The sequence below is a fragment of the Chiloscyllium plagiosum genome, unplaced genomic scaffold (assembly GCF_037043375.1).
Source record: "Chiloscyllium plagiosum isolate Xiang-an unplaced genomic scaffold, Cpla_swu_hap1 HiC_scaffold_30, whole genome shotgun sequence".
NCBI classification, from domain to species: Eukaryota; Metazoa; Chordata; class Chondrichthyes; order Orectolobiformes; family Hemiscylliidae; genus Chiloscyllium; species Chiloscyllium plagiosum.
The window spans coordinates 1,062,272-1,088,930 of NW_028270168.1; the positions used below are offsets into that span (position 1 = coordinate 1,062,272).

At 43.2% G+C, this 26,659-nt stretch overlaps 1 protein-coding gene across 3 annotated transcripts in view; it reads left to right on the plus strand.

The window, feature by feature from the left end:
* The window catches only part of nhsl3 (NHS like 3), a 284,193-nt gene that overhangs the window by 149,091 nt on the left and 108,443 nt on the right, over positions 1–26,659 (plus strand). The gene's annotated exons all lie outside the window — the stretch shown is intronic.

A 26,659-nucleotide genomic window follows, 5' to 3' on the forward strand; every position in this document is an offset into this window, starting at 1 on the left:
TGCTATCCACTGTGCCGCCCACTTACCGTGCTGCCTGATTGAGGATGCTGTGAATAAAAACAGAAAATACTGGAGGAACTCAGCAGGTCTGGCAGCACCTATGGAGAGAGCAACAGAATTAACTTTTCAAATTCAATGTGCTGTTGCTTCTCATATCTGCCCTTTGTCTTTCTTGGACTATTTATAGTCGAATGGATTTCAGAGTGTGCATTATTTCAGTATATACTTCATGCCAGAGTTTAACAGATGTTAATTGATTCATTTAAACATAATGATAGGTGTCTCTGCTAGCGTAGGTTGTTTGTTTATAAAACATGAAAATAGTCTTCTGCTTTCAGTAAAGGGTTAATGACTGCTTGAATTTCTCTCTCCAGGGTTTTTTGTTTTTTAAAAAAAGTGGGTTTTGTCTCTTTGGAATTAATAATGAGCCTTTGGAAAAGGGAAGCTTTTAGATGCAAAAGCTTCCCTTTGTCTCAAAATGCACAGTATTTCCAGTATTTCAGTTTTTTGGACATCCAACATCTGTTGTACATTTGATTTGAAGATGAGCAGTGTGTATACATGTATTTGTGTTTTGATCTGAAATTATAGGTTTCTAGGTTTTGACTTGCTCTCGTTTTTACTTCGATGGATTATGGTAAATTACACTTGGACACCACGGATGAGGGAGTTGTGCAGACTTGCCAATTGGAGTTGTTCTATCACTTTTACTTCCTGTTGCACTGATTAAAAATCTTGGGAACAGAAATCTTCTTCTTGAGAAAGTTTGGATGATTAAATTCATACAAATATAGTAAGTTGTTTTCTTTTGAGCAAAGAAGGCTGAAGGGGGGACATAAACTATGGAAACAGACCCTTTGGTCCAATTAGTTCATGCCAACCATGTTTCCAAACTAAATTCGTCCAACTTGCCTGTGTTTGGTGCTTATCCCTCCAAACCTGTCCTTTTCATGTACTTATCCAAATGTCTTTTAAATGTTGTAACTATACCTGCATCCTCCACTCCGTGTACAAAAAAGTTGCCACTCAGTCCTTAAAACTTTCTTCTCTCATCTTAATCATACGCCCTTTAGTTTTGATGTCCCCCACCCTAGGGTAAAGACCCTTGCTATTCACCTTATCTATGCTCCTCGTGATTTTATAAATCTCTATAAGCACCCCCCCCACATACTCCTGTGCTCCAGTGGAAAAAGTCCCAGCTGATTCAACCTATTTTTATAGCTCAAACCCTCTAGTCCTGGCCACATCCTGGTAAATCTTTTTCTGAACCTTCTCCGATTTAATAATAATCTTCCTCTTTGCAGGGTGACCAGAACCATACACAGTACTCCAGAAATGGCCTCACCAACGTCCCCTACAACCTCAACATGCCATCTCAACTCTTATACTCAATGGTCTGAGCAATAAAGGAAAGTGTGCTAATCGCTTTCTTAACCACACTGTGTTAAAGTACCTATTTAAGACGGTTCAGGGAATCCCTGATGGACTCGACCTGTAAGCCTCTCTGGGTACATCCGAGAGATTGTACACCGTGGTAGTCTGGAATATAAAACTCTTAACAGATAGTTTAGTTTAAATTAATTACTTTTTATTTCGGTTGGCGCAACATCGAGGGTCAAAAGGCCTGTTCTGTGCTGTATTGTTCTATGTTCGATTTATCAATGGCATCAATGTTACACTTTAACATAGATACCTACAAGCCAGGCTTGAGTAGCAGCACCAGCTCTTGCCCCTAAGAGCTCTCTCAGGCTACTCCCTTATTGCTGCAAACACGCTGCCTTTATACAGAAATTTGTATTAAAATTACAAAAACGACACGTCCTTAATCTGATAAGCAGCAATAAAATGGCAAAAGTTTGCAGAAGAAGAGAAACTCATTGACAGGTCAGTGTACGCTTGACTAATTAAGCTACATGCACATCAAAATGGGAAACCTTGATCCAGCCAGACCAAATGGTGAATTTGCCTTGGCTAGTACATCATGAGACTAGTCTAAACTATGTGGAAAAAGGTCATGGGGTCACCTCGCCCAGCTAACATGTCCAGTATCATTTGTCTACAAAATGGCTGTTTCTTTTAAAATCATTTTAGATTCCCTGAATGGATCTTAAGTTCATAACATTCCTGGATCTCGAGCTCCAGGGAGCAACACACACATTCAATCCATGACAAGCCAGTGTTCACTCACTTCAGACCAAAAAGGGTTAATCTTTCCACCATCTGTCTCTCACTGTCCCTTGAACCCTTCAGTCAGTGAATGTAATTTACAGAAGAATGTTCTCGCGCTCTCTCTCTCTCTCGCGCTCTCTCTCTCTCGCGCTCTCCCTCTCGCGCGCTCTCTCCCTCGCGCGCTCTCTCCCTCTCGCCCTCTCGCCCTCTCTCCCTCTCTCCCTCTCTCCCTCTCTCCCTCTCTCCCTCTCTCCCTCTCTCCCTCTCTCCCTCTCGCCCTCTCGCCCTCTCGCCCTCTCGCCCTCTCGCCCTCTCGCCCCCTCTCGCGCTCTCTCTCCCTCTCGCGCTCTCTCTCCCTCTCGCGCTCTCTCTCCCTCTCGCGCTCTCTCTCCCTCTCGCGCTCTCTCTCCCTCTCGCGCTCTCTCTCCCTCTCGCGCTCTCTCTCCCTCTCGCGCTCTCTCGCGCTCTCTCTCTCGCTCTCTCTCTCGCTCTCTCTCTTGCGCTCTCTCTCTCGCTCTTGCGCTCTCTCTCTCTCTCGCGCTCTCGCGCTCTCGCTCTCTCGCTCTCGCGCTCTCGCGCTCTCTCTCTCGCTCTCTCGCTCTCGCGCTCTCTCTCTCGCTCTCTCTCGCGCTCTCTCGCTCTCTCTCTCGCTCTCTCTCGCTCTCTCTCGCTCTCTCTCGCTCTCTCTCGCTCTCTCTCGCTCTCTCTCGCTCTCTCTCGCGCTCTCTCGCGCTCTCTCGCGCTCTCTCGCTCTCTCTCGCTCTCTCTCGCTCTCTCTCGCTCTCTCTCGCGCTCTCTCGCGCTCTCTCGCTCTCTCTCGCTCTCTCTCGCTCTCTCTCGCGCTCTCTCGCTCTCTCTCGCGCTCTCTCGCGCTCTCTCGCGCTCTCTCGCGCTCTCTCGCGCTCTCTCGCGCTCTCTCGCGCTCTCTCGCGCTCTCTCGCGCTCTCTCGCGCTCTCTCTCGCTCTCTCTCGCTCTCTCGCGCTCTCTCGCGCTCGCTCTCTCTCTCTCGCGCTCGCTCGCTCTCTCTCGCGCTCTCTCTCTCGCTCTCTCGCTCTCTCGCTCTCTCGCTCTCTCGCTCTCTCGCTCTCGCGCTCTCTCGCGCTCTCTCGCGCTCTCTCGCGCTCTCTCGCGCTCTCTCTCGCGCTCTCTCTCGTGCTCTCTCGCGCTCTCTCTCGTGCTCTCTCGCGCTCTCTCGCGCTCTCTCGCGCTCTCTCTCGCGCTCTCTCGCGCTCTCTCGCGCTCTCTCGCGCTCTCTCGCGCTCTCTCGCTCTCTCTCGCTCTCTCTCGCTCTCTCTCGCTCTCTCTCGCTCTCTCTCGCTCTCTCTCGCTCTCTCTCGCTCTCTCTCGCTCTCTCTCGCTCTCTCTCGCTCTCTCGCGCTCTCTCGCGCTCGCTCTCTCTCTCTCGCGCTCGCTCTCTCTCTCTCGCGCTCGCTCTCTCTCTCTCGCGCTCGCTCGCTCTCTCTCGCGCTCTCTCTCTCGCTCTCTCGCTCTCGCGCTCTCGCGCTCTCTCGCGCTCTCTCGCGCTCTCTCGCGCTCTCTCGCGCTCTCTCGCGCTCTCTCGCGCTCTCTCGCGCTCTCTCGCGCTCTCTCTCGCGCTCTCTCTCGCGCTCTCTCGCGCTCTCTCGCGCTCTCTCGCGCTCTCTCGCGCTCTCTCGCGCTCTCTCTCGCGCTCTCTCGCGCTCTCGCGCTCTCTCGCTCTCTCTCGCGCGCTCTCTCTCTCTCTCTCTCTCGCGCTCGCTCTCTCTCTCTCTCTCGCGCTCGCTCTCTCGCTCTCTCGCGCTCTCTCTCTCTCTCTCGCGCTCGCGCGCGCTCTCCTGAACATCTTCTAACTTTTCAGCCTTTGTGTTTTCCCAGCCTGTAAGGTAATGAGACATTCACTTCCCCGAACAGTCAAGATGAGGGAGTTGAGCTTCATAAATTCAAATCTGCTAAGTGTGGTATGCATGAAAATGTATCCGGATTGTTCCATTACGTGCAAATTTCACTCAATTTAATTTAATTACAAGTTCTTTTCCTGTTGAGTATGAGTTTTGTTGAGATTCTTTGATATAACCTACTAATTTAATTATCTGACATCCCACTGTCAAGTATGCATGCCTCCAGCCTCCGTTGTGAGAAGGATGTACTGCCACACATTCCACAAGTGAACAAAAGTTTCTTCTTATTTACACTTGACCCATCTGATCTATTGACACTAAGATCAGATATTCCCCCCCACCCCGTGTTGTGCTCAAGTGCTTTCCCTCCTCCTTCTGTAACAGATGTGTCACATTTAAAACTACAGGCTTTCTCACCTGTGATGCAATTTTCAATGAATGATGTACCTGAACTCCAAAGTCTCCTTGTTCTACAATACTACCCAGGGTCTTACCATTAATTGTACAACTCTTGCCTTTGTTTGTTTTACCAAAATGCAATACCTCGCATTTATCCAAATCCTTAGCCCATTGACCCATTTAGAGTCATAGAGATGTACAGCACAGAAACGGACCCTTCGATCCAACTTGTCCATGCCAGTCAGATACCCCAACCAATCTAGTCCCACCTGCCAGCATCTGGCCCATATCCCTCCAAACCCTTCCTATTCATAGACCCATCCAGATGCCTTTTAAATGTTGCAATTGTACCAGCCTCCACCACTTCCTTTGGCAACTCATTCCATACACGTACCACCCTCTGAGTGAAAAAGTTGCCCCTTAGGTTTCTTTTATTTTTCTCCTCCCGCTCTAAACCTATGCCCTCTAGTTCTGGACTCCCCCACCCCAGAGAAAAGACTTTGTCCATTTATCCTGTCCATGTCCCTCATGATTTTATAAACCTCTATAAGGTCACCAAGATCACTTTGTAGTCTTAGGGAACCTTTTTCACTGTCCACCATACCAGCAATTCTGGCATCATCTGCAAACTTACTAATCATGCTTCCTATATTCTCATCCAAATAGTTTATATAAATGATAAACAAAAGTGGACCCTGATATCTGTGAGTCACTGCTGGTCACAGGCCTCCAGTCCAAAAAAAAACCCCTCCCTCACCACCCTCTGTCTCCTATAGTCAAGCCAATTTTGTATCCAATTGGCAAGCTCTCCCTGAATCCCTTGCCTTTGCTGACACCTCAAAAAACTTCAGAAATCTGGAGAAGTAAATAAGACTGACTTCCAAAAAATGAAACCAGACAGATCCAACACACCATGCTTCTACGGATTACCCAAAATTCACAAACTAGGAGCCCCACTCAGACCATAGTCTCGCTAACTGGAACACCAATTTATGCCACTCCATCCACTCCACCCAAGAATTCCTGAAGACCATCAAAGACACTAAGCTAGAAGAGGATGAAATAATGGTCTCCTTTGATGTGACAGCCCTGTTTACATCAACCAACATTAACCTGGCCAAGAAAACAATGACTACACTATTAGATGACCCAAAGACACATACACCAAACACCACCGACTTCATCAACAAGGACAGCATCATCAAGCTAGTGGACCTATGTCTTACCACACACTTCACCTTCAACAACCAAACCTACAGACAAACCAACAGAACACCCATGGGATCTCCGATATCAGGGTTCTTAGCAGAGGCAATACTGCAGAGACTTGAACAAACAGCCCTGCCAACCATCCAACCCAAACTTTGGGTCCGCTATGTAGATGACACCTTTGTCATCACTAAATGAAACAAATCAAAGAAAACCTTCAAGACCATCAATAATACCCTGACTGGCATAACATTCACTAAAGAGTTGGAAAACAACAACAAACTGCCACTCATGGATGTCACAGTAGACAAAGAGCCAGTGAGGAACTTCAAACCAGTGTCTTCATGAAAACAACACATACGGACCAAATACTGAACTATAGAAGCAATCATCCCAACACACACAAACAAAGCTGCATTAGAACATTATTTCAATGAACCAACACACACTGCAGCACAGAGGAACTACGCAGAGCAGAGGAAAATCACCTATACAGTGTATTAAAAAAAAACGGGTACCCAATGAACACAGTCCACCGATTTCTCAGCAACAAACCCAAACAAGCAGAAAAAACATGTCCAGAAACCCGAGCCACTCTCCCCTATATCAAAGACCTCTCAGAAATGACTGCCAGACTACTCAGACTCCTTGGCATCATGGTAGCCCACAAACCCACCAACACACTAAAACAGCACCTAATGAACTTGAAAGATCCCATACAGACAACAAGCAAAACTAATGTCATTTACAAAATACCATGCAAGAACTGTAACAAACACTACACTGGACAAACAGGCAGAAAACTAGCCAGCAGGATACATGAACATCAACTGGCCACAAAACAACATGACCCTCTCTCGCTAGTATCCTTATATGCAGATAAGGAAGGACACCACTTTGACTGGGACAACACATCCATCCTAGAACAAGCCAAACAGAGACACGCACAAGAATTCCGAGAAGCATAGCATTCCAACTGGAACTCTATCAACAAACACAATGAGTTTAGACCCCACCAATCAACTCCTGAGAAAAAGAACAGGAAATGACATCACCACAGAAAATGACATCACCAACCCAAAGAAACCCAAACATATAAATAGAAAGCAGGAATCATCAGCAGTGTTTCACCCGGAGGCCCACTGAAGATGTTACCTAGTATGGTGACGAAACATCTGGAAATGAACCTTCCAGCTCAGCGAGCAAACCTACATTCAGAACCTAAACCTGAGCTAGAAACCTTCTCAAAACTTGCTATGCTGACTATCCTTATCATTCCTTGCCTCTCCAAGTCATGTAAATCCTATCTCTCAGAATCATCTCCAACAACTTTTGTACAAGGTTGAGAGGCATGGGCGGAGGGTAGGAGGGGGCATCATTTTAAGGCAAAGGGTAGAAGGTTTAGAGGGGATTTGAGGAAATGTTATTTCACTGAGAGGGTGTTGGGAATCTGAAATATGCCGTCTGGGAGGGTAGTTGAGGTGGGCAACTTCAATACTTCAAAATTACTTGGATGAGCCCTTGAAATGTCACAATATTCAAAGCTGTGGGCCTAATGTGGAAAGTGGCATTATGTGGATGGGTTGGTCTTAGTGGGATGGAGAGCCTCTTCTGTACTCTGACTCTACCAATAATTTAAACTTAAAAACTAACCCTCAATGTACGTTGAGCAAAACAGTCCAGGATCTTTAGAAATTAGCAGAAGATTAGTATTTTGCATGATCTGGCATTGTGATTGGCTGATGGTGTTATGCTAATCATCTGGACTTCCACTACGAGAGTCATAAAGTCAGAGATGCACAGCACAGAAATAGACCCTTTGGTCCAACTCTCTCATGCCAACCAGATATCCCAACCTAAACTAGTCCCACTTGCTAGCACCCTGCGCATATCCCTCCAAAGTTGAAACTTTATTGCTGGAACAGCACAGCAGGTCAGGCAGCATCCAGGGAACAGGAGATTCGACGTTTCGGGCACAGGCCCTTCTTCAGGAAACGTCGAATCTCCTGTGCCCTTGATGCTGCCTGACCTGCTGTGCTGTTCCAGCAATAAAGTTTCAACTTTGATCTCCAGCATCTGCAGACCTCACTTTCTCCTCGCATATCCCTCCAAACCCTTCCATCCAGATGCCTTTTAAATGTTACAATTGTACTAGCCTCCACCACTTCCTCTGGTAGCTCATTCCACACACGCACCACTCTCTGCATGAAAAAGTTACCCCTTAGGTCTTTTTTTTTTTTAAATCTTTCCCCTCTCCCTAAACCTATGCTGTCTAGTTCTGGACTCCTCCATCCCAAGGAAAAGACTTTGCCTATTTATCCTATCCATGCCCCTCATAATTTTGTAAACCTCTATAAGGTCATCCCTCAGCCTCCGACGCTCCAGGGAAAACAGCCCCAACCTGTTCAGCCTTTCCCTATAGCTCAAATCCTCCAACCCTGGCAACATCCTTGTAAATCTTTTCTGAATCCTTTCAAGTTTCACAACATTTTTCTGATAAGGAGACCAGAATTGCACGCAATATTCCAACAGTGGCCTAACCAATGTCCTGGACAGCTTCAGCACAACCTCCTAACTCCTGTACTCAATACTCTGACCAATAAAGGAAAGCATACCAAACGCCTTCTTCACTACCCTATCTACCTGCGACTCCACTTTCTAGGAGCTATGAACCTGCACTTCAAGGTCTTTGTTCAGCAACATTCTCCAGGACATTACCATTAAGTGTATAAGTTCTGTTTAGATTTGCTCTCCCAAAATGCAACACCTCACATTTATCTAAATTAAATTTCATCTGCCACTCCTCAGCCCATTGGCCCATCATCAAGATCCCGTGGTAATCTTCCTCACTGTACACTATATCTCCAATTTTGGTGTCATCTTCAAACTTACTAGCCATATCTCCATATGATACTGCACAGAAGGAGGCCATTTCACCCGTTGTGCCAGTGTTAGCTGTTTGAAAGAAAAATTTCATTCCTGCCCTGTCATCCTGCAGTTGCATTTATCAAATTCTTTATTAATCTTTTAATTTTGTCTACTTTACCAGTGGAGACTATTAACATTTTCCCTGGTGTTTGTAAACAATATCTCGCAAAAGCTAATGAACAGATTTCAATGAAACTTGGTACAATTATGGCCTAAGGAAGGTCACATTAGTTTTTTCGGATCCTGGAATTTATAAAGGATTGTTTACTTTGGCAATAGGGCAATTGACTTTTTAAAATAATACTGTGGACTTTTTGTTTTTGGAATGTTGGAATGTTTTTTGATTGTTGTGGATTGCGAAAGCTGCTGGAATTTGTCCCTATTGTCAAAACTAAGCAGAGTTTTCCGATCAGGTTGTAAGATTCTGGATGTAAGTTTGCTCACTGAACTGGAAATTTGTTTTCAGACGTTCCGTCACCATATTAGGTAACATCATCAGTGAGCTTCCGGTGAAGCACTGGTGGTATGGCCCACTTCTTTTGTTTAGGCTTTCTTGGGTAGGTAATGTCATTTCTTGTGGTGATGTCATTTCCTGTTCTTGCAACACAGGTTGTAAGATGTAGATTTGCCTGATGTCTCCTCAGTGAAATATAGAATCTTAGTAAAGACTCATTTTCCAGCTTTGTGGTTGTGTTCTGTCTAATAGTTAGTCTCAGTTTTCCAGTAAGAGAAATGTTCATTAAATCATCAATGAGTTGGAGCATGTGACATGAGTGTATAAAGATCACATACTTCTTCGTACCTTGAATCCCTTAAAGCATGATGTGCTACTAGGATTGAGCACCTGTGTAAAGCTCAACATTAGTCCACGTGCCTGCCTGGCTGAGGAAAGTGATTTTTGTACATAATTAAATTGAATAAATTTCTATTGGTTTCCTGGATACAGTGACATTGTAACACAAAGAACTGTGCAACAGAAGATAACATCAGGATTGCTGCATCAGCTAAAGCATGGTGCTGGAAGGAAACATGTCAGTAGTTACAGAACATTGACCAGGCAGGTAAATGCCTTCAGGAGCCGCACTGTAAATGTAATCCCATTGTCTTAATGCAGCATGATGGAGGCATGTGCTATGAATGCCCTCCTCATGTCAGGCAGCGCATGATGCATTGTGAAAACACAACTCTTGCTCTTTAATGATCTTAATGGAGCAATTTATGTCACTGCATTGGTAAAAGGGATCCAAGAGGTTAATGTTATTGGTATAGTCCTGGAACAAGGTGCCTGTATCCTCTGAGCTCACAGACTTGTCTGTGGTACTGCTGACTTCAAAACCATGCTCTTGCACGGTGCTCTGTGCACCACTGTGAGCCCCCCTCTAGCACTGTGCTCTCTGCCCACTATGCGTTTACAGGCCAAACCTTTCACAATGTTTTCCCTCCTGCTGGCCTTTACTCTGTAGAGTTAGTTATACACTTAAAACCTGCACCCCAGCACAGACACTAAATACTGTGTTGTCTGTTCATGCAGCTACTGCTGCATCACTCTGTCACAATGCCATTCTGCAACGCATTCATTCTGCAGGTGTCTACCCTGTGCTCTCCCTATTAGTTTTGTTGGTCTTCAATGCAACTTTATCTGAAATCTTCAGATTGCTGGAAACTATTTGATTAGAATACTTAGTGTGGAAACAGGCCCTTTGGCCCAACAAGTCCACACCGACCCTCCAAAGAGTATCCCACCCAGACCCATTTCCCTCTGACTAATGCACCTAACACTATGGTGCTTGACCTGCATATCTTTGGACTGTGGGAGGGACCCGGAGGAAACCCACACAGACACGGGGAGAACGTGCAAACTCCACAGAGACAGTTGCCTGAGGCTGGAATTGAACCCGGGTCTCTGGAGCTGTGAGATAGCAGTGCTATCCACTATGCCACTGTGCCACCCATTTACCATATTTTAAATTTGAGCAACATTACTCAGCACAGATCTCCTTTTAAGGGGAGCAAACTGCCTTTAAGGAGGACAGGCTGGCTGCAGCAAATGCTGTTTGCACAACCTCCTGAGTCCCAAGGTAGTTGGTAATGTAACCTCCTGCTTTTATCCCACTGCATGGAAAGTTCTGATAGAACAACTCACTGTCTAATATTGTTATTAATACAACATTGTAAAAGTTATTACCCCTTCTTAGACCTGCTCCAGTTAGTGTTAGTTACTGAGCAGTAGCACACTTCAAGCTAATGTCAAAATTATCCAAGATGTACTTGAAGAGAATTCCTTTAGACCATTGTGTTGAACAGGCTGAGGGAGTGGTAAGTGCATGGCAGGTGAACAGTAATGTGGATACATGTGAGGTTATCCACTTTGGTAGCAAAATCAGGAAGGCAGATTATTACCTGAATGGCTTTAAATTGAGAGAAAGGAGCATGCGACAAGACGCTGAATGTAAACCTGCAGGTGCAGCAGGCGATAAGGCAAATGGCATGTTGGCTTTCACAGTGAGAGGATTTGAGAACAAAAGCAAGGATGTCTTATTGCAATTGTATAGAGCTTTGGTGAGATTGCACCTGGAGCATTGTATGTGCCTCTTTATTTGAGGAAGGATGCTTTTGCTATAGAGGGACTCCAGCAAAGATTTCCTTGACTGATTCCTGGAATATCAGCACCAGTGAGTGAAGAGAGATTGAGCCATTAGGATTGTATTCACTGGAATTTAGAAGAATGAGAGGATCTCATAGAAACTGTAAAATTCTCATAGGACTAGACAGGTTAGATACAGGAAGAATGTTCCCAATGATCAAGGAGTCCAGAAACTGTCTAAGGGTAAGGGTTAAACCATTTAAGAATGTGATAAAGAAACATTTCTTCATCCAGATAGTGGAGGGCCGATGGAATTTGCTGTCACAAACTAGTCAAGGCCAAATCTTTCATTTCAAGAGGGAATTGGATAAAGCACTTTGGGTGAAAGGTGTCAAAGGATATGGGAGAACAGCAGGAACAGACTATTGGAAGATCAGCTGTGATCAAACTGAATGGCGGAGTAGTCTTGAAGAGCTGAATGGCCTAAACCTGCTCCTGTTATCCATGTTTCTATGTCTCTTTTTTTTAAAATTCTTTCATAGGATGGAGACATCATTGGCAAGGCCAGTATATATTGCTCTCTTGAGAAAATGACAGTGAGATTCCAAACATCTGAGCACACGAACCAATTAGAAACAGGAGACGGATCCCTGCCCCCTCAAGCCTGCTCTGTTGTTTCCCAGGATTATGGTGGATTTGAGTATTCCACATTCCCATCTACCCCAAACACCTTGCTGATCAGGAATTGGAACTGGTCATTTACTGGTCCATGGGTAATGCAAAATGTTAGTCCTCTGTCTTCAAGAGCGGAGATGTTGAGACTTAAGTTGTTGAATGTTACTGCGAAGGAGGTGGCCATTTGTCCCATTCTATTTTTGATGGACTTTTGAACATTATCCAATAGATGGTGCCCTCTCCTGATTTTCCTCTATAGATCTCCAAATAGAGAAATAATGCTTTATTTTGGCTTTAAACTTGCTTTGCCTTCAGGAAAATGGAAGAATTTTCTGCAAGTAAAGAAGTTAAGTTATAAATCCATGTTTCAACAAAGTGAGTTATAATCATAGAGTCATAGAGATATACAGCATAGAAACAGACCCTTCGGTCCAACCCGTCCGTGCCGACCAGATATCCCAACCCGATCTAGTCCCACCAGCCAGCACCCGGCCCATATCCCTCCAAACCCTTCCTATTCATATACCCATCCAAATCCTTCTTAAATGTTGCAATTGTACCAGCCTCCGCCACTTCCTCTGGCAACTCATTCCATACAAGTACCACCCTCTGTGTGAAAGAGTTGCCCCTTAGGTCTCTTTTATATCTTTTCCCTCTCACCCTAAACCTATGCCTTCTAATTCTAGACTTCCCCCATCCCAGGGAAAAGATTTTGTCTATTTATCCTATCCTTGCCCCTCATAATTTTGTAAACCTCTATAAGGTCACCCCTCAGCCTCCGACGGTCTAGGAAAAACAGCTTCAGCCTGTTCAGCCTCTCCCTATAGCTCAAATCCTCCAACCCTGGCAACATCCTTGTAAATTCTTGCTGAACCCTTTCAAGTTTCACAACATCTTTCCGATAGGAAGGAGACCAGAATTGCAGGCAATATTCCAACAGTGGCCTAACCAATGATCTGTACAGCCTCAACATGACCTCCCAACTCTTGTACTCAATACTCTGACCAATAAAGGAAAGCATACCAAACACCTCCTTCACTATCCTATCTAGCTGTGACTCCACTTTCAAGGAGCTATGAACCTGCACTCCATGGTCTCTTTGTTCAGCATCACCCGAGGACCTTGCCATTAAGTGTATAAGTCCTGCTAAGATTTGCTTTCTCAAAATGCAGCATCCTGCATTTATCTGAATTAAACTCCATCTGCCATTTCTGGTCCAGATCCTGTTGTAATCTGCGGTAACCCTCTTCGCTGTCCACTACACCTCCAATTTTGGTGTCATCTGCAAGCTTACTAACTGTACCTCTTATGCTCGCATCCAAATCGTTTATGTAAATAACAAAAAGTAGAGGACCCATCACCGATCCTTGTGGCACCCCACTGGTCACAGGCCTCCAGTCTGAAAAACTACTCTCCACCACCACCCTCTGTCTTCTATCTTTGAGCCAGTTCTGTATCCAAATGGCTAGTTCTCCCTGTATTCCGTGAGATTTAATCTTGCTCACCAATCTCCCGTGGGGAACCTTGTTGAAGACCTTTACTGAAGTCCATATAGATCACATCTACTGCTCTACCCTCATCAATCCTCTTTGTTGCTTCATCAAAAAACTCAGTCAAGTTTGTGAGACATGATTTCCCCATGCACAAAGCCATGTTGACTATCCCTAATATCCCTAGTCAGTCCTTGCCTTTCCAAATACATGTGCATCCTGTCCCTCAGGATTCCCTCCAATAACTTGCCCACCACCGAGGTCAGGCTCACTGGTCTATAGTTTCCTGGCTTGTCCTTACCACCCTTCTTAAACAGTGCCACCACGTTTGCCAATCTCCAGTCTTCAGGCACCTTTTCTGTGACTATCGATGATACAAATATCTCAGCAAGAGGCTCAGCAATCACTTCTCTAGCTTCCCACAGAGTTCTAGGATACACCTGATCAGGTCCTGGGTATTTATCCAACTTTGTGTTTCAAGACATCCAGTGCTTCCTTTTCTGTAATTTGGATATTTTGCAAGATGTCACCATCTATTTTCCTACAGTCTATATCTTCCATATCCTTTTCCACAGTAAATACTGATGCAAAATATTCATTTAGTATCTCCCCTATTTTCTGTGGCTGTAGGAATATTTTAATTAATTTAAAATAAGATCATAAGACCATAAGTAGGAGCAGAAATTAGGCCGTTCAGCCCGTCGAATCAGTTCCACCATTCAATCATGGTGGATAAGATTCTCAACCCCGTTCTCCCGCTTTTTCCCCGTAACCCTTGACAACTAAGAACCAACTATCTCCATCTTAAATATACTCAAAATGTGGTGGTAGTGGATATCAGATGTGGAACATGCCAACAGTCCTTCAGAAAAGATGTCCTGTGCTAGTTCCAAGCTTTTAACAAGCATTTGTCCAAAATCTTTCAAAGCTCTTTTGATACTGTGTAGTGCCAGATGACTAGAGAATGCTTTAGCCCTGTTTCAAAGGGGTGTAATGGTAAACAACAGTGGACCCTTAGGGGTCCGTGTTAGGACCTCTGCTCTTCCAAATACATATTAATCCCTAAACCCAAGTGTGCAGGATGCAATTTGAAGATGACACAAAACTTGAACATTTGAGGAGATTGGTGTTAAACTATAGAAGTATTAGGTTTGGGATATGACCATACACATGGAGATGATCATGTAATGGTTATGATACCTGGGTACTAATCCAGAACCCCAGGGTCAATGTTCTGGGGGTATAGGTTTAGATTCCACCAGGGCAGATGGTGAAATTTGAATTCAGTAAAACTTTGAGTAAAACACTGGTCTAATGGTGACTATATAACCACTGGTGTTTGGTTCACTAATGCCCTTTAGAAAGGAGATCTGTCATCTCTACCTGGTCATGTGATGCCAGACTCATAGTCATGTGATTGACTTTTAACTCCCCTCTCAGCAACTAAAGGTGGGCAATAATGTTAGCCTAACCAGTGATTCCCACATCCCATGAACAAATAAAGAAGACTAACTTTATCACTATCCAATTCGCTGTATTATAGTTTGCTAAGAGGAAGGAGATGCAATATAGAATAAAGAACACCATATTTAAAGTGAGTGCAGGAACAGAGAGATGGAGGGAAGTTGGGTATTCATCAACTATTGAAGGTGATGGTACAGGTTGGGAGAGTGAGTAAAACACATGGTATCCTGGACTTTGTGAATTGAAGCATTGAATATGTGAATATTCTGATCAACTTGTATAGACCATTTCATTTAGCCTCGACTGAAAGCATTGGAGAGGGTGCAGAATTTTTTTTAATGGAAGTAGTTGCAGGGATGAGGAAATTCAGTTACATGAATAGATTGAAAAAAACTGAGACTGTTTTGTACTTTGGAGAAGTGGAGATTTCAGAGGAGACCTGAGAGCTGTTCAACGTTAAGGAGTCCAAATAGAATAAATAGGAAGGAACTGTTCTTTTGGTGGAAGGATTGAGAAGCCGAGGACATGGATTTGTCTACAGGAATAGTGCCAGAAGATTGGAGGCTAGCAAATATGGTTCCCTTGTTCAAGAAGGGGAGTAGGGATAACCCTAGTAACTATAGGCCGGTGAGTCTCACTTCTGTTGTGGGCAAAATCTTAGAGAGAATTGTAAGGGATAGGATTTATGAACATCTGGATAGGAATAATGTGATCAAGGATAGTCAGCATGGTTTTGTGAAAGGCAGGTCGTGCCTCACAAACCTTATTGAATTCTTTGAGAAGGTGACTAAGGAGGTGGACGAGGGGAAAGCGGTAGATGTGGTGTATATGGATTTTAGTAAGGCGTTTGATAAGGTTCCCCATGGTAGACTACTGCAAAAAATACGGAGGTATGGCATTGAGGGTGAGTTGGAGGTTTGGATTAGGAGTTGGCTGGCTGGAAGAAGACAGAGGGTAGTAGTTGATGGCAAAGGTTCATCTTGGAGTGCCGTCACTAGCGGTGTTCCGCAAGGATCTGTTTTGGGACCATTGCTGTTTGTCATTTTTATAAATGACCTGGAGGAGGGGTTAGAAGGTTGGGTGAGCAAGTTTGCGGATGATACGAAAGTCGGAGGAGTTGTAGACAGTGAGGAAGGATGTGGCAGGTTACAGCGGGATATAGATAAGCTGCAGAACTGGTCAGAAAGGTGGCAAATGGAGTTCAATGCAGGTAAGTGTGAGGTGATTCACTTTGGTAAGAGTAACAAAAAGATGGGGTACTGGGCTAATGGTCGGATACTTGGTAGTGTGGATGAGCAGAGGGATCTTGGTGTCCATGTACACAGATCTTTGAAAGTTGCCACCCAGGTAAATAGTGCGGTGAAGAAGGCATATGGCGTACTGGCTTTTATTGGTAGAGGAATTGAGTTCCGGAGTCCTGAGGTCATGTTGCAGTTGTATAAGACTCTGGTGCGGCCGCATCTGGAGTATTGTTTGCAGTTTTGGTCGCCATATTATAGGAAGGATGTGGAGGCACTGGAACGGGTGCAGAGGAGGTTTACCAGGATGTTGACTGGTATGGTAGGAAGATCATATGAGGAAAGGCTGAGACACTTGGGGTTGTTTTCATTGGAGAAAAGAAGGTTTAGGGGTGACTTGATAGAGGTGTACAAAATGATTAGGGGTTTAGATAGGGTCGACAGTGAGAATCTTTTTCCACGTATGGAGTCAGCTATTACAAGGGGGCATAGCTTTAAATTAAGGGGGGGTAGGTATAGGACAGATGTTAGGGGTAGGTTCTTTACTCAGCGAGTCGTGAGTTCATGGAATGCCCTGCCAGTAGCAGTGGTGGACTCTCCCTCATTATGGGCATTTAAGCGGGCATTAGATAGGCATATGGAGGATAGTGGGCTAGTTTATGTTAGGTGGGCTTGGATTGGCGCAATATCGAGGGCCGAAGGGCCTGTACTGCGCTGTATTCTTCTATGTTCTATGTTCTATTTAAGGTAATTGACAGAAGAAACAATGGCGACTTGAGGAATAACATATTGCAGCAGCGAGTGGTTAGAATCTGGAAAACTCCACCAGAGATTGAGATGGAGACAGATTCAAAATCTGGCTTTCAGACAAAGAATTGGATTTTTATTTGAAGAAGAAACATGCAGGGAGACAGGGAAAAAGGAGGAAGTGGAATTAGACAAGGTACTCTTACAGAGGTATAACATAGAGTCAATGGGCCAAATGGTCTCATTTTGTTCTGTAATCATTCAATGACCTGTGTTTCTCTTAAATTGCATGTTTTGTTTGCAGCAAGTTGAGTTATAGTTAATATGAAGATAACATAACAATAGTTAGAGCGTACTGTTGAAGTCTCTGCCACATTCCATGCTGTGGTGCATGGTTTGTGGGCGCTGCCTGTGGCTAATGCATTTTCAGCATTGTTACTTATCAAAAGGTAAAACATCTGTCACTGTTTCTTCCCATTCCCAGAGTAAAAGGAATATTTGCTGTTTCCCACTCCCAGACCTGAAGGGTACACCCAAAACGTTGACTTCTCCACCTCCTCATGCCGCCTGGCCTACTGTGTTCTTCCAGCCTCCTCCCTGTCTAATTTGGATTCCGGCATCTACAATTTTTTTTGTCTAGCCAAGTTTGTTCCACTACAATATCTCTTCAAAGAATGACCACTTTGAGGAAGTTCTCAGCCTCCCCCCGACGTACACTTGGGGAGTCCCGTTCTCACTGCCTCAGTGCCATGAGCTGTCTTCACCAATCCCCACCTGCCCCTGCCACACCTTTTATCTGCAGCTCTCCCTACACCTAGCCCCAAGTCCTGCAGAACGGTTACACCTGAAATATCAACTTCTCCACCTCCTGATGCTGCCTGGCTTGCTGTGTTCTTCCAGCTTCTTGCCTGTCTACCAGGTTTGATCCTAACTAGCTGTAGGTGTAATGTATGAAGGTGAATAGAAAGCTTCTGGGAAAATGTGTCAATGCTTACTACATACTGGGCTTTCTCTTACAGTTACCACACACTCTCAATCTAGTCTAGTGGTATTTAATTATTTAACATGCTTTTGGAACAATTAGAAATCTTGCTAGTTGTTAGAGACTAGGATTGAATGCTCTGTTGCAGCATTCATTTCCTCATTCAGGAAAATTCCAAGTTCTTCACCCTGTTTCAGCGATGACCAGTGAAACATGGAGCTGGTTCCACAAAACATGTTATTAAACAATGTCATTTGGCAAATTGTTATTGACCTTGAACTCTTGAGTTATCATTCTCTTGCTGGGTTTGTTCACTTTGTGTCTGGTTGTTGGCATCAGTATCAGTGAAGGGCTGGTATTAATCATTAATGCAAATTATAACCTTTGCTTTTCAAGGCCTGCAAATATTGATCAGTAATCAGTTTCAACATTTTTCAGGTTCATATGTTCTGGGGAGTGGTGGCGCTGAATCTGTGTCCTCATGTAGATATCTTGTACTTCAAAATTTTCCTGTGCTGTATTCATGAATAGAGCCATCAGGTCTTTTTTATTTTGATCTCTGCTAAAGAAACTGCTCTTAGTTCATCAGAATCCAAATGGAACCAAACTGGATCAGCTCAGCGAAAGCAGAAAATATATCCATTGTACAGCTCCAGTCTATTTCACTGCACCAGTCTTTCTGGTGAAGCAACTAATTGTATTTGAGTGCAATTGACAGTTTAGGCATAGTTTGTTCCTGTTGAACTGTTCCTGTCTAAACTTGCCTGTTTTGATTGAACATTAAGCTAAAGTTTAATACAATTCTTTGCTGTCTGAGGTGGTACCAATGTAAAGGTGTGAGATGAATGCAAGTTGTTACAATAACGAGTCCCAGATTGATTTGACTGACATATAACCAATTTTTATTTTCGAAGCTCTGGTTGTGGGTTTGAATATATCTGTTAGGGTGATCATTATGGGTAATCTCTGAGTTTTTCTAGGCCACTTTCAGACACTGTGATTGCGCAGTTTTAAACTAAATGAGTGAAAGGCAAAGCTGGGGAAAATGGAACAGAAATAGCACCAGCTGGGGTTTGCTTGGTTAACCAAATCATTTTGGTTTACATGTAACTTAAAATTGTTAAATTTGTGCTGACCCCACCCATCTATTGGCACCAGTAAGAATTATGACCAGCTTATGACTTATTAAAGAGAACTTTGTAATATATATACAAACATTCCGAACATCTAACAGCTTCCCTTCTCTCTGCTTCATGCTGTCAGATTAATGAAAAACTGAGCTTTTTTTGATTTGCCAATAGATTTGTTTAGACACCTCCAACAAATCTCTTATTAAGATGAATGCAAGTTATTGGGAAGTTGAGAATTGGCTATCTGAGGTTCCAAGATATATTCACTGAGGTGCATAAACACAAGCTCAAATGTCTATGTTATTAATCTCCTAATGGCGTATCTCTACATGACAAAATGGCAACTTGACAGGACAATGTAACCACTTTACCAAAGGTGATTCAGAATAAATGTTTTGTTGTCCTGAAATAAGTGAATAGATTCACAAGTCAACCTGCAAGAATGATGTGGATTTAATCATCTCTGCAATTAATTTATTTTGTCCCCGAGTGCTTTGTTCTAGAATCACAGGAAGTCTGTGGCACAGAAAGAGGCCACTTAGCCTGTTGTCTACTCTGCCCCAAAGGAAGGTCACCCAACCTAATTCCTCGTATGTGGTCCAAAGCACCGCAGGCTATAGCAGCTTTGAAATGAGTTGAAGGTTTCTGCCTCTGTTGGCCTCTTGGGGCAGTGAGTTCCAGACTCCAATCACCCTCTGGCTGAGAAATATTCTCCTTCTTCCTAATCCTTCCACCAATCACTTAATAAATCTATGTTCCAAAGAGCTGACCTCTATGCTGAGGTAAATAGGCTCTCATCCACTGTCTCCAAGCCCTTCTCAATTTTATAATTTTCAATTCAATCCCGTCAGCTTGCTCTGTTCCAAGAAAAGCCCGGCCAGCCTGATCTTCCTTCATAGTTGCATTTTTCCAGTCCTGGTAACAACTTTCAGAGTTTCCTCTGTCCCCCCTCGCATGCAATTCCACACGTTTTGTAATGAACTGACTACAACTGTGTACACTGCTCACTAACTAATGATCTGTAAAGACCTGGCAGCACCTTCCTGTTCTTTTCCACCAGACCTCAACAAATAAAGGAGATTATTTTGTTTACTTTCTTAACCACCTTTTCCAATCTGTCCTGTTACCTTCCAGGTATCTGTGAACATTCACTCCAAGGTCTCCCTTTAAACTTCTCAATATTTTCCCATTTATTCTGGGCTCCTTTCTCACTTTGACTTCTCCAAGTCAACTATCATTGCAAATTGTGCAAAGACGCCAATTCCGTGGAGGAGCTGTTTGTCAGTGTAGAGCATGGTGTTGGATTAGGGGACAATAACGACTTTTCCAGAGTTCCTGGCTGAGAGTGAGTTTCAAGAGACGTTGGGAGTGGTCATTGGGAGGATCTGGAGTTAAAAGGCTGAGAGTCCATGCTGGTCACTGGGCTTTGGAGTTTGGATAGAATGCCAGTGAGATTATTTTTGAGAATTTTAATGTTGCCTCTGACTGAGTAGGGAAGAATGGTTTAGGAAGTGTATTTCCCCCAAAATGACCATTTCTGTTTAGATAGAGAAAAGAAATGAATGGAATTATTTTGCTTTCTGAAATGAAGTTGAACAATGAGTGTTAAATCTTGACAGTTCTTCTGCACTTGTTTTGTATGGTCCAGGGTGCAGAACATAAATGATCTGACGCTAGCTTGAAGAGTAAGCCACACACTTTGCAAATTTGTTCTGAATGTGGCTACTGTTGCTTTTCATTGCGATTACTAATATCGACACAGCCTCCAATTGATTTCATTGTCATCCCTTTCAGTGTGATTACTAATCTGGTGCAAGAGGCCATTCAGCCCATCACATCTGTACCACCTCTCCAAATGAAGATCATGACTTCATGACATTTTCTTTCCTTTTTCTCTACACATTGCTCCTATTGAAATACAATCTAATATCCTCTTGAATTCCTCAGTTGAATCTGCCTCTGTGACATTTCCAGGCAGTGCATTCCAGACCCTAACAATTTGATGTGTTTTAAAAAAAATTCCTCCCCATAAACTTGCAAATCACTTTAAATCTGTGCCCTCCTTGTTCTTGATCCTATTATATTAATGACTTTAGATCTATTCCTTTTACTTTTGATGATACTGTAATCAATTTCCAATACTTGTGCAGCTTTGTTAAGCTATTTATAAAGGCACGTAGAAGCCCAGTGGAGAAACTTTGTATCCCTTGGATTCTTGAATGTTGCCTGTGCAGAAGGACCCAAGGCTCTGAATGCCTTCAAATTCTTTCAATGATAGAATCAGGAACAGGTAGTCTCAAACTGCTGCATCCTCATGTCTCTTCATGTGATATCTGTTTTCCCAACACTTGTCACTTTTTGACACTTCCCTCCGTTTCGTTTCAAGAAACAAAAAGGTAAACGTTTCTTATCTCCAGTGATCTTGTAGCATGTCATTGATCGTGAATTCATTCTGTTTCTTTTAAATTTAACATTCTCAGGTATTTCAGAAAGTTTACCTGTACCTTTTGGGAGGGACCACCTCCATGCGGCACAAATTTTGAGAAACTATTACATGTGCCTTGAAAATAGCAATTCCATATTCTGAGGTGAGGATTCTTGTTTTTTATTTTTGATTTGGCTGAAAGAAATATGTTTTCCACATTTATCTACGTAACAACAGGATACAGGATTTCGAAGCTGATAATTATAAATAGAATTATTTGAGATGTAGGAGGGACATGAGCCATTATTATAAAAATAAATCTGTTCTCTGCAGAGGAAGATTTAAAAACTGTCAACAAGCAGTCCTAGACATTTAAGTCACTTCCATTAAAAAAGAGAGATTCTATGCGAATGGTACTCAGTTCAAAAGGAAGAATTGGAATATGATACAAAACTAGCAATCAATATAAAAAACAGACTGTAAAAGCTTCTACAAGTACATTTAATAGAAAAAGGAAATTTATTAGAGAAAGTAAGCATTGGTCCATTTGAAGGTGAGGCTCGAATTTTTTTGGGAATGGTAGCTGCTTTGAATAGATATTTTGTATTATATTTACAATAGGAGATGGAAAAAGCTTCCAATAAAAGTAGAAAATCAAGAGGTAAATGGGAAGGAGGTCCTTAAAACAATCACAGTCTCAAAATTTAAAAAATATACTTGTGAAACTAATAGAACTAAAGGTTCTTAATTCTCTTGATTCTTACAGTCAGGATCTGGGCATGTTAAATTAATGGATATACATTGATTTCCCTAAATTCTGAAACAGGACTATGGATCGGAAAACTAGAAATGAAAGAAATGCAGGCTTCAGAAAACAGGAAATTGTAGGATAGTTCATCTAATATCTGTCATTGGAAAAATGCTAAGGAGATAATAGGAGATTTACAAAATAGGCAGAGTTACCATGGTTTTATGAAAAGGAAAATCATTTTGATTCAGCTTGAGTATTTCTGAAAAAAAACAGCAGTTTGGAGCTGTTTTGTCTTGCACTCATCAGGGCAATTTGAAAGAAATACCAAAAATTCATTTGTGGTTGTATGAAAGGGGAGATTTAAAAAAAAAATTGTTCACAGGCGTGAGCATTGCTGGCCTGGTGAACACTTAATGCCCATTCCTGTTTGCCCAGAGGACAGGTAAGAGTTACCCACTTTGCTGTGGGTCTGGAGTCACATGTAGTCTAGACCAGGTAAGGATGGCAGTTTCCTTTCCTAAAGGGCCTTGGTGAACCACATGGACTTTTCCAAAAAATGGACATCAATCATTGAGGCTATTACCTCCCCGATTGGTTAGCAAGTGTACTCTGCTCAGTAGAGCTATCGCCATGGAAAATGCAATGATTAATACTGACTGTAAACCTTTATTTAATTCTGAGTCAACATGCCCTCTCTACCCACAATTCCAAGAAGTTGTCTGTAAGGACATGTGATGGGAACATGTGTGGCTGCTTGCATTTCTGTACTGGTTGACCTTGATATGGCTGAACAAATGATGAAAATTACTAAAGTTATTTAATCCTTTCAGCAGGATGTCTTTGCGGTAGTGGGTAAGGTCCTGACCCCTGGACCAGAAAGTTAGGGTTCAGTTTCCACACCATTCTATTGGCCATGCAAGGCGTGTTTGTAATGTGACTGAGCAGGTGGATTGTCAGTCTTCCTGATGGCAGGTGGTAAGAATGGGAGACTTTCCAGGTCCACTGCCTGGCAGAGGCAAATTGCAGCTACTGCAGTACTTTCCTGTTAATATAGACCAACCCATTGGAAGTCCAGAGTCTGACCCTCTAAAGAGGAGAAAAGACAGGAGGTCCTTTTTATAATGATGAGATTTGACTGCAGCTTTCTACTGTGCAGGGACTTGTAGGTGAAAATTCCTTGAGCATTCGTTGTGAAGAATGTGATTAAAATAAAAAAACTAATCAAATGTGTGAAAAGTATTGATGCTAAAACCATCAGCTTAGAAATTGCTGTTATTGTATAGCGTATATTTTTAATGTATTTCCATGACACGTCTTTACTGTTTTTAAGAGTGTAACAATGTGTGTAAGCAGGAATGAATACCTCAGCTCTGAGCTGGTTCCTCCATTCAGGAAGATCACAGCTGATTGTGAACTACAGCTCGATTTCTCTGCCTAATGCTTATATTCCTTAATTCCCTGAGGGATCAGGTATCTGACTCCACTAGTTGTAAATATGTTCAGTGATGGAGCTGTCTGGATTAGGAATTTCAAAGTTTCACAGCCTTTGAGTGGGGGAAAAAGAAGTTTTCCTCATCCAAGTCCTAATTGGTCAGTCCTTTTACTGTGAGACTGTGGCCTGCCCTCCATCATGTTCTGGATTCTGCAATCATGGGGAACATCCTCTCCGATTCCAATTCCTCAAGATCCTTCAAAATTTTGCTTTCAATGAGATCGCCTCTCTAAGTCTCTGAGTGTATATGTCTAATTTTCTCAGCCATAAGACCATAAGACCATAAGACATAGGAGTGGAAGTAAGGCCATTCGGCCCATCGAGTCCACTCCGCCATTCAATCATGGCTGATGCGCATTTCAGCTCCACTTACCAGAGTTCTCCCCGTAGCCCTTAATTCCTCTAGATAACAAGAATCTATCAATCTCGGCCTTGAAGACATTTAGCGTCCCGGCTTCCACTGCACTCCGTGGCAATGAATTCCACAGGCCCACCACTCTCTGGCTGAATAAATGTCTCCGCATTTCTGTTCTGAAATGACCACCTCTAATTCTAAGGCTGTGTCCACGGGTCCTAGTCTCCTCGTCTAACTGAAACAATTTCCTAGCATCCACCTTTTCCGAGCCATGTATTATTTTGTACGTCTCTATTAAGTCTCCCCTTAATCTTCTAAACTCCAACGAATACAATCCCAGTATCCTCAGCCGTTCCTCATATGTTAGACCTGTCATTCCAGGGATTATCCGTGTGAATCTCCGCTGGACACGTTCCAGTGCCAGTATGTCCTTCCTGAGGTGTGGGGACCAAAACTGGACACAGTACTCCAAATGGGGCCTAACCAGAGCTTTATAAAGTCTTAGTAGTACATCTCTGCTTTTGTATTCCAACCCTCTTGAGATAAGAGACAACATTGCATTCGCTTTCTTAATCACGGACTCAACCTGCATGTTTACCTTTAGAGAATCCTCGACTAGCACTCCCAGATCCCTTTGTGCTTTGGCTTTATTAATTTTCTCACCATTTAGAAAGTAGTCTATGCTTTTATTCTTTTTGCCAAAGTGCAAGACTTCGCACTTGCTCACGTTAAATTCCATCAGCCATTTCCTGGACCACTCTCCCAACCTGTCTAGATCCTTCTGTAGCCTCCCCACTTCCTCAGTACTACATGCCTGTCCACCTAACTTCGTATCATCGGCAAACTTCGCTAGAATGCCCCCGGTTCCCTCATCCAAATCATTAATATATAATGCGAACAGCTGTGGCCCCAGCACCGAACCCTGCGGGACACCGCTTGTCACCGGCTGCCATTCTGAAAAAGAACCTTTTATCCCAACTCTCTGCCTTCTGTTAGACAGCCAATCCTCAATCCATCCCAGCAGCTCACCTCGAACACCATGGGCCCTCACCTTGCTCAGCAGCCTCCCATGTGGCACCTTATCAAAGGCCTTTTGAAAGTCTAGATAGACCACATCCACTGGGTTTCCCTGGTCTAACCTACTTGTTACCTCTTCAAAAAATTCCAACAGGTTTGTCAGGCATGACCTCCCTTTACTAAATCCATGTTGACTTGTTCTAATCAGACTCTGCTCTTCCAAGAATTTAGAAACCCCATCCTTAATGATGGATTCTAGAATTTTACCAACAACCGAGGTTAAGCTGATTGGCCTATAATTTTCCATCTTTTGCCTTGATCCTTTCTTGAACAAGGGGGTTACAACAGCCATCTTCCAATCATCCGGGACCTTTCCTGACTCCAGTGACTCTTGAAAGATCTCAACCAATGCCTCTGCTATTTCCTCAGCCACCTCTCTCAGAACTCTAGGGTGTATCCCATCGGGGCCAGGAGATTTATCAATTTTAAGACTTTTTAACTTTTCTAGCACTATCTCTTTCGTAATGGCAACCATACTCAACTCAGCCCTGTGACACCCTTTAATTTTTGGGATATTAATCATGTCTTCCACTGTGAATACTGACGCAAAGTTCTTGTTAAGTTCTCCTGCTATTTCCTTATCTCCCATCAGTAGGCTTCCTGCATCAGTTTGAAGTGGCCCAATGTCTACTTTTGCCTGTCATTTGTTTCTTATGTACTGAAAGAAACTTTTACTATTATTTCTAATATTACTGGCTAGCCTACCTTCATATTTGATCCTCTCATTTCTTATTACACTCTTTGTTATCCTCTGTTTGCTTTTGTATCCTTCCCAATCTTCTGATTTCCCACTGTTCTTAGCCACTTTATAGGATCTCTCTTTTTCTTTAATACATTTCCTGACTTCCTTTGTCAGCCAAGGTTGTCTAATCCCTCCCCGGTTAATCTTTCTTTTCTTGGGAATGAATCTCTGTACAGTGTCCTCAATTATACCTACAAACTCCTGCCATTTTTAGCCTGTCAGCATAGTAAAAGTGTCTCACTGCAGCAGACACTTACGGACCTCGAGGAAAGTACATCCTCACTTAAAAGTGGAGAGCAGTATGAGACACCGTACCTTTGATGTGATCTCACCAAAGACCTGTACAATTTTTTATTTCATATAACACGTCCTTATTGTTGTTATAATCCTCTCCCAATGAAGGCCAACAACCCATTTCCATAGAATCAATGTGAAAACAGGCCATTTGGCCAACAAGTCCACACTGACCCTGCAAACAATACCCCACCCAGATTCACCCCCGACCCTATCCCTTTCACTCTGAATTTCCCATGCCCAATCTACCTAACCTGTACATCTTTGTACTGGGGGAGGAAACCAGAGCACCTGGAGGTAACCACACAGACACTGGGAGAATGTGCAAACTGCACACAGACAATCACCTGAAGCTGGCACTGAGGCAGCATTCTAACCACTGAGACATTGTTGTGCCCATTTGCCTATTTTTAATTGTTTGCCATTCCTGGATGCTATTTGTGGTCCTTGTGCAGACATGCCAAAATAGTATTGCTCTTGCCAACTTTCTGTCTGACCGTACTAGATAATAGAGAATTTTGGGGGGAAAAGCATTCAATTATCTAAATTAAACAGATTAGTATCCATCAAATAGCAAATGTATGTATCATTGGCACAAAATGTTTGCTAATACTGTGGAGTCCTTTATTT